Here is an 8,433-nt window from a genome sequence, read left to right as displayed (position 1 = left end):
GCTGTATTAGAAGCCCAGCTTGGCTCTCTGGGCTGGTGAGCTGAAGGTGGCGGGACCCTATTTTCCTTTCACAAGTGGCCTTTGTTTGAGGAGCTGGGTCTCATGCCCCTGGGTTGTACGAGCTCCTAAAGGAAGCCTTGCTGCCCTGGCAAGTGCTCCCAGCCATTTTCATTCCTTCCCCATTAGCCAAGCAAGCTGAATATATTTTGCTGCATGTAAATCATATCTCCATAAAGATAATTTTTGAAAGTGAATGGGACATAGTGCACTAACTATATAATTTCCAAGTATGTGGGAATATGCATATTTCCACGAGCGCATAAATGCAAAGAAATATCCAGAAAGATACACACCACAATGCCTGTATTGCTGACCTCTGGTTAGAGGTAAGGGGAAAGGACTGTGATTGAGGTAAGTGGTCAGAGGGACTTCAGCCTTAACTACGGGGCTTTAATTTTTCAAAAGGAGAATGTCCACTCGTATTCCCTGACACTTAGATTTTCAGGAAGCATGACGAGCAGAGCTGAGCAGAGTTTGTTCCACCATCAAAAGTCACTTGAATATCTTTGACCTGTTTGGATCAGCTATTCCCTCCAATTATTTATTGAGCACCTGTGTTTCTGGAAACATACGATGAGACAGGGTTCTTCTGTTCTTGGTTTCAGCCCTTCCTTCAGCTCACCCTCAAAGAAGCCAGAGAGCCAGTCTTTGACACCCATCATTAACTAGCTGGGGGACCAACTGACTCAAATTTTAAACCTCGCTTTTGCTGGCTAATAATAGCATCTGCCACAGAGCCCCCCTGAGGGATTCTGTGAGAAAACAGAAGCAATGAACATGGCCCAGAGTCTAATAAATAAGAGCTGAGGTTTGTGTTTTATTATTATTACCATATTTTATTGATTTTTAAGACAGTTTTTTCATACTTTAATATTTCCGGAATTGGGCTCGTTTTACAATCACTGTCGCAATTTATTTGGGAGTGTTTTTTTTTTTTTCTTTCTTGGTCTATAAAATAACGGTGCATCTTATAATCACTGGTGTCTTAGATTATAGGAAATATGGTGATAGCATTTTGCCTGTGGCTTTCCTGTGAGGCTCTGTGGATATTTAAGCAACATTAGAAACAGGGAGAAAAGCTAATCCTCTTCCCAGCTGAGGGAGAAAGAGAAAAAGCAGGAATGATTTAATTAAATCATCACCGCCAGTACCCCAACAACAGTGTTCCATCTGGCTCAGCTGTCACTTTGGGGAAGGCTCAGCTGCCAAGGAACTTCCTAGGTACCACTTTCTGGATATTTGCGACCTTGGCCTTGGATGGCCAAAGCTGGTCCCTTGCTCTTTGGTCAAGCAACCTCCATCAGCCTCTTAAGCTTCCCCGCCTACAGGCTTTCCTTTGGAACAACAAATCATGAATGTCCCTGGGGTGGTTTTTATCCATTGGCTCTGTCCCCTCTCAGATGTCATGGCCATCTGAAAATTCTGATGCCATTGTTGTGACATTTACCCATCATGAACCTTTCTAGTACATTCAATGGGTTCTCAGTAACAACCTGAAGCTAACTTCTGCAGAAAGTGATTGCCTTGGAAAGAAAGCAGGAGCTCACAGAGTTGATGGGAAGGATGGAGAACTATGCTGAGAAAATGAAGAGGAATCACAAAAAGGCAGACGGAACCAAACAGACAGGGTGTTCCTGTGTGGCCGCCTTAGCCCTACCCACCCTCCAGCCCCAGGGCCAACTGCTGTTGCAGTGACTACCCACCTTCCCCATGAGCCTGCATCCATCACTTTCTCCACACTCAAGTTCCCTCTGAGAGTAATGAATGGCTTGACTCCAGTTGTGTGAGCTTGCCCAACTTCCAGGGTGGAAAATGGAAACGCTGGTCACCTGCCACACCTCCCAAGACTCGCAGTGGGGGATTCCTGTTGCTTAGGAAGGGGCTCCAGGTGCTCCACACAGTTAACAAATGGCCAGCGCTCACTCCATTTGTTTCCAGGAATGCTCGTGTTTTCATCACTAGGGACTGACTCAGATGCCCAACACTCAGAAACGTTTCCAGTTTGGTATTTTGTCTGCAATTCAGGCAAGTTAATTCCCCCTGGGGAGGAAAAGCTTCTTACAGTCCAGCCTGGTGTGTTAAGGAGCTCCTTTCCATACTTAGGGCTAGCAGAGAAATAGGTCCTCTGCTCCCCCTAGTTATCCTTCCTGAAAAAGTAGAAGCTATGGTGTTTTATTCTGTTACATAGGGTGAAGTCCTGGAGGAGGAAATGGCACCGCGCTCCAGTATTCTTGCCTGGAAAATTCCATGGGCAGAGGAGCCTGGCGGGCTATAGTCCACGGGGTCGCAAAGAGTTGGACATGACTGAGCACACAGAGTGAAGTAAATCAGAAAGAGAAAAACAAGTATCATATGTCAGTGCATATATGTGGAATCTAGGAAAATAGTACAGATGAACCTATCTGCGGGGTAGGAATAGAGACACAGACGTACAGGAGGGACCTGTGGATGGAAGTGGGAAGGGGAGGCTGGGATGAACTGGGGGATTAGAACTGATGTGTGCGCATTACCACGTGTGAACTGGATAGCTAGTGGGAAGCTGCTCTATAGCACAGGGAACTCAGCGTGGTGCCTGTGATGACCTAGCTGGGTGGGAGGGAGGTCCAAGAGCGGGGATATGGAGCCGATGTGTTCTGTTGTACACCAGAAACTAACACAAGATTGCAAAGCAATTACACTCCAATAACAAAGCTACAAAAAAAGGTCATCTAGAATTAGGAATTGTTGTTTTGTTGCTAAGTTGTGTCTGACTCTTTTGTGACCCCATGGACTGTAGCCCCTAGGCTCCTCTGTCCACGGGATTTCTCAGGCAAGAATATTGGAGTGGGTTGCCATTTTTTTTCTCCAGGGGGTCTTCCCAACCCAGGTATCTCCTGCAATGGCATGCGGATTCTTTACTACTGAGCCACCTGGGAAGCCCCAGGATTATGAATTACCATTTGCCTATACTGATGCTCGATGAAAGCAATATTTAGAGAAATCAAGACACCTATCGACCTTCTTAACTGACTCTTCCCTTATCAATCACAGTGAAGGCCCACGGTTCTCCAAACAGCCTGGAACTTGTTAGAAATGCAAATTCTTGGTTCCCTCCCCAAACCGGGCAAATCAGACGCTCAGAAGTGAAGCTCCGGAGGTGTGGTTTAACAAGGCCTCCAGGTGAACTTTATTTTTGCTGAACTCTGAGAACTGCTGGCTTCACCGTGAACTTGACTCCCTTGAGAATCACCTGAGGCGCTTTTAAACTATTCAGCGCCTGGACCTCACCCCAAACCAATTAAATCTGCCTATTGAGGGAAGAGGCTTTTTCTTGTTAAATTTTCCTAGGTGACTCATGTATAGCCAGGGCCAAGGGACAAAGATGGAGCCCATGTTATGTAAAAGGAGTCTTAACTCATGCTCATCTCTTAGCTCCCTTTTGTGAGTAGATGCTTGCCTCTACTACCTTGAGATTTTTGAAACTGTCTCTGAGATTCTCCCTACCTTTGACAAGCTCTTTCCTGCTAAACTGATCCTTCTCAGCAAAGGAAAACCCAACCCATCCAGGGAAACAGCAGCTGTGAGCAGTAGCAGAAAGTTTCCATGTACCTCCTTCCCAGGGTGGAATTCCTGGTAACCGATCTTTGCTTTCTCTAAAGACAAGTTTTCATGGTCCATTTTGCAAGCACGCCCTCCTCCCCTCCTCTAGCCTGAATCACTGGCAATCAGAAGAGCCAGATGTTGCTTGGGTTAAAAGCAGATGTTATTGTTTAACGCCAAGATCCTTCTCCATCCCAATTCAGGATCTTGCCCGCTCATTGGCACATTTTTCTGTCTTGCAAATGAGTTCTGTTTCCCTACTGGGGGAACACAGCTGCAGGCAGCTTTAAGATTTCCTCATTTTCATAGCGGAGAAGGCAATGGCAACCCTCTCCAGTACTCTTGCCTGGAAAATCCCACAGATGGAGGAGCCTGGTAGGCTGCAGTCCATGGGGTCGAGAAGAGTTGGACACGACTGAGCGACTTCACTTTCACTTTTCACTTTCATGCATTGGAGAAGGAAATGGCAACCCACTCCAGTGTTCTTGCCTGGAGAATCCCAGGGACGGCGGAGCCTGGTGGGCTGCCATCTATGGGGTCGCACAGAGTCGGACACGACTGAAGCGACTTAGCAGCAGCAGCATTTTCATAGAGACCCAAGAGGAGAGAGGGTGTCTGTCACCAGGTCGTAGTGTGGAAGATCCCCGGGAAGTCTTCTCGTGGATTCAACACGGCTAAAAAGCCAGGACTGGCTCACTCCGAGGAGCTGGTCCGTGACCAGGTTATAGAGAAGGTGCGCTGGAAGACACACCCAAAGCTGTTATAGGTCAGTAAAACCTTTAACCCCTTTTAGGTCGATCTGTTTTGCATAGTTGAGTCAATACATGTGTTTTCCTATGCAGACAGACGCTTCCTTATAAAGGTCAAGCTTCCCAAAGCTTTAAGCTATATCACCACACAGAAAGCCTGTTCAACAAGACCATTTAAGAGGACAGGGAAGTGGGGGAAGGGCTCAGAACCATGTCATTTGAAGAACTGTTGGAAACCAGGATGTTTAACAAGGAGCAGAGAAGACTGGACGCACCAGCTGCCTCGTGTTAATATTCAGACTCCTCAGGCAAGAGAATGTTAACTAGTTCTGCATGGCTTCCCAGGCAAAATGATTCCCTAACTGGCCACAGCTTGAGGTCCGAATTCCTTGACGTGCAGTCGAAGACCTGCTTCCGCTTTCCAGAGCCTTCCCTGATCTCATCTCTGGGTTCCAAAGGAAGCCAGTGTCAAGGGAATACTGCATGAATAACTCTTGTTAAAGGCGCAAGACCGACGATTCAGACAACTTCTTGGTAGATACTGAGCTCAACTCCGACAAAGATGATTGAGGGTCTAAAGGAGAACAGAGAGGGGACACAATGGGGAAGCGGGAAGGGCCATTTTGAATATGGATTTGGGCCATATTGCATTTTCTGGGGGAATCTGGGCGTGGCTGCTGGGGAAGCCAGGCTCAAGTTTGGTCCAGTTTCTTAAGCACAGTGTTTGGGCAAGTCCTTGGTGCCTCGTGGGAGTTCGTAGTTCATTGCAGGAACAGGAAGTGAGGGTCCTGGGGGAGGGCAGGGGAAACTGGGGGTGTCACCTCTGCCTAGCGTGGTGCCCAGTAGCAATATCTGATGGATGGGAAAGTGAATGTGTGCAATCATGGTCGCTCATCACCCACCCAGTGAGAGCACTCCTGTCGGGGCTGGATTCAACCAGCCTGGACTCAACATGTCAAAGTGTTAACAGTCCATACGGCGGTGTTTTAGAGGCAAAGAGACACAATGCAAAGAACCTGGGCTAGATGGATTTCCGTTCTTGCCAGGTTGTTACATGTGCAACTTCGAGTAAGCTCATTAACCTTGCTGAGTTTGCATTTTCTCAGCTCTCAGAAGGGAGTAATGGCAATGTCCAGCTATTTGGGTTGATGGAGGAATAAATGAGATTTCACAGACCAGGCATCTAGTCCACTCTAGGTAAGACGCTTGAGGAAACTTACTTTCCTCTTCCCCTAAATGGTTGTAATCATTTTGTCCTGCTCCGTCTGAAAATGTGAGTTGTTGTCCAAGTGTTTTGGAAGACAGAGTGAATGTCTCAGCTGCACGATGTCATTTATAATGAAAAACTCAATAAAGGCTCCGCTTTTTGGTGAGCAGGATTTCTGAGGTCACTCAGGTCCACGAGGCTGCGTTAGACATCCGTCTCTCTTCATCTGGACCCGCAGAGCAGGGTTTCCCCAAGAGGGAGCCATGTGACCAGGGTCACCTGAGGATTACAGTCAAGCCTGACATCCAGATCTCCAGTTCCTCCTCAGAGTCTGGGCATCTGGGTATGAACCAGCTCCCTGCAGAGATCTTTCTGTGCACTGAGTTTTGGATTGCAGGATGAGGCTCAACATTGTCCATCGGGGCAAGGGTATCCTCTATCACCCAGAGCTTCAAAGCCTTGCCAGATCCGTGGTGTGGCATCTTCCTGAGGTCATGACCCTCTCCAACCTCGGGCTTCCCTCCTCTTAACCTCTGTAGACTTCACTTTCCCCGTTGGCTAAATGATAAGAAAAACACTGCATTTTTGTCCTGTGGAGTCACCAATAAGGCTTGATCACCCTACTCAGCACATAACAGGTTCTTATGAAATGCTGGTCCCATTTCCTCTGTGTAAGATTGCAGCGAGGGTGGAGATGACATTCGTAAACATTTGCTTCTCAAGCATGGCACCTGATCCAGAGAGCTTGCTAGAAATACAGAGCCTCACTCTGTCCCTGACCTACTGATTTGGGTCAATTACATCTCACAGGATGCCAGGCAACTCATTTACCCACATTTGCAAGTCTGAGAAGGGCTGGCTTGGTGTGCCACAAATGGTAGTTCTTTTTACCCAGTCCCCCGACAGAGCTCCTTAACAAAACAAGAGCTTCTTAGGCAAAGCATAACCCATCTAGATTTCCTTAACGTCCTAGTCACTGAGTCCTCTCTGACTCTTTGTGATCTCGTGGTCTGTAGCCCACCAGGCTCCTCTGTCCATGGGATTCTCCAGGCAAGAATAACGGAGTGGGTTGCCATTTCCTCCTCCAGATCTTCCAGACCCAGGGATGGAACCCAGATCTCCCACATTGCAGGTAGATCCTTTACCGTCTGAGTCACCAGGGAAGCCCCAGATTTCCTTAAGGAACAGTCTAAAACCAACTTCGAAGACCCTGGCCCTGGGGCTGAGGTTTTCACTCTTGTAAGTTTCTAGGAAGGAGTTGTAAGCTGAGAGTGGAACCAAGGAAAGGTCTAGAATTATGGGGTTCCACACCATAAGCAGAGGTAGACTTGATTTAGTCGTGCTGGGTACTTTGGACAGCCGCACTCAGCAGACTCAACCTCGTCAATACTTCCAGGCACTGGAGTCAGGGAGCTCACCCAAGTTACTCCCACCGACTCTGATACTCGGGCGGGGTGAGTCATTGATTCAGCCTGAACCAGTTGTGACAGAGCAGCCCATGGTCCTGGCAAAGGGGGCTGATCGGTGACAGCTCCCGAGGGGTGACGGCCCACTGGTGGGACACAGGATGTTCCCACCAGGCCCTCCAGGGTCCACTGCCCTCATTAAAACATGGCCCCTTTCAATGCCCGACCTGCTGGGGGTGGCCATTCAATTTCCTTTATCCTCAGAGGCAGTGCCCTGGCTGGCTTCACTGAATTAGCCCTGCGGGGCTCAGAGGGAACACTTCAGATAGAGCCCTCCCAGATGAACTTGTAACATTTAATTACGGAAGCTGGGCTATCACAATGTTTAAAGCCATTTACAAAGCCTGGGAGCTACAGAGCCTTCCTACTCCTGTGTCCAGGGAGGCCAGGGCAGCCTGTAGATCATTAGCCGCTGAGAAAAATCTCAGTTTGCATATTAAGGTCAGGAAATTATCCTTTTGATTTCCTCACTAAATGGCCAATGTACTCATCTTGTGAAGAAAGAGCAATTCTGAGACGCAAAGAGGATGCAAAGACCTCCAGAAGCCATTGGTCCAGGTTCCCATCTCTAAGCAGCTCGATAAATTCAATTGCCAGATAAAGGCCAAGGGCACAACGGAGATGAAAACTCCCGTCATTAAGGGACTCCTAAATGAATACGGCAACAGACATAAGTGCCTAGGAGTAAGTGCAGGATAGAGGGGGAGATTAACGCAAGCTTTGGGGGTATTCCTGGAAGGCTTCCCAGAAGAGGTGTCCCTTCCTTGGGGTTTTGAAGAATAAAGAGGAGTCATTCTTGAACGTGAAGGAGTGGGTGGGCATGAGCCAATAAAAGACATTTCAGAAAGGACCCTGCTAGTTCTGCAACCTGTAGGAACAAAGTTTCTCCTGTCCAACTTGCTTCTCTCTCTGGAAGATTCTCTCCTGCTTTGCTCTCTGTGGGGTTGGAGAACTGGTCAGTACCTATTCCTTAAAACCTTTATATTGTAAAGTCCTCAAGGGCTTCTTTTAGATTTCCAGCAGCCATCTGAAAGGGCTGAGCCCATCTTAGCAGAGCTCATAACTGAATTTGCAAGCACAGCTGGAACCCTCACCACCTGGTTTCCAGGCCCTCTCCCACCTGAGCCAACTTGTGCCCAAATTCTAAACCTTCCGAAGTATGACTTTTTTTCCCCATCAATTTAATCTTCATAGAGTTAAGAGAATGAGGCAGGATGAGTGGATTTATGGCCTTCAATGAATTTCAAGATGAATAAGAACAATCACAATTCAAGTCAAATTTCTGGCCAAGGATTTGATCCCTTTCAAGTAAAGAGTGGGCTTGGCCTGCCCGCAGCCACGGCAGCTCCTTAATGGGAATTTAAATGCTAGA

The sequence above is a fragment of the Bos indicus x Bos taurus genome, chromosome 19, assembly GCF_003369695.1.
Source record: "Bos indicus x Bos taurus breed Angus x Brahman F1 hybrid chromosome 19, Bos_hybrid_MaternalHap_v2.0, whole genome shotgun sequence".
NCBI lineage: Eukaryota > Metazoa > Chordata > Mammalia > Artiodactyla > Bovidae > Bos > Bos indicus x Bos taurus.
Note: the sequence above shows the minus strand (reverse complement) of the source record.